Source organism: Morone saxatilis, unplaced genomic scaffold (assembly GCF_004916995.1).
Source record: "Morone saxatilis isolate NCDOM2014 unplaced genomic scaffold, NCSU_SB_2.0 Contig20, whole genome shotgun sequence".
Lineage (NCBI taxonomy): Eukaryota > Metazoa > Chordata > Actinopteri > Moronidae > Morone > Morone saxatilis.
Window position 1 is genome coordinate 10,394,087 of NW_023339763.1, and position 644 is coordinate 10,394,730.

General features: G+C 38.4%; 1 protein-coding gene across 1 annotated transcript in view; it reads right to left on the reverse strand.

Moving 5' to 3' along the window:
- Positions 1-644, reverse strand: part of LOC118331759 (actin-binding LIM protein 3-like) — a 19,301-nt gene that overhangs the window by 15,061 nt on the left and 3,596 nt on the right. The window lies entirely within an intron of this gene.

Sequence of the window (644 nt, forward strand, 5' to 3'; positions counted from 1 at the left end):
AAAATAAGAATTGTTATGTTTTCATTTCCAGGCCGCGGTTTTGAACTGCCATGCTTCTACAGTAGCCCAGAATGGACAAACTAAAAACTGGCTCTAGATCGGGCATGTTTTCCGCACATTTCGTGGTCACCTTAGGGTCCCCCTCGTGCTTGGAAAAAGGGAGGGTGAAGCACCGCTAAATGCCACTAAATCCTACACACTGGTCCTTTAACAACTCATCTGTATTATGTCTTAAGGACAAATGTTATGTCATCTAAAATGAGAGAATGCTTGTTTTTATTATTCATTTAATGTTTCTTTAGAATGAAAAAATAGCAAGTTTGGTAACTCTAAAACTTGTAGGAACGGGGCATGAGATTTGAGAGGGTTGAACACCCTGAGCAAAACATAGCATGACCTGCTGTCAAAGTTGTTGCCATATAGACTGGAGGTGTTACCATTATTTGAACTGAGACAGCTTGGACCACACTAAGCTTTTCAGATGTTTGAATGATTTTGAATAATTAAAACAACTGAGGGAACAATAAACATACCATTTCCATCCATTTTTACATTTAAAGAGCAGTTGTTGAGATTAAACATTCACAAATACTTCATAAAATAGTCATCCACCCACACCTCCAACACATACACACACACACACA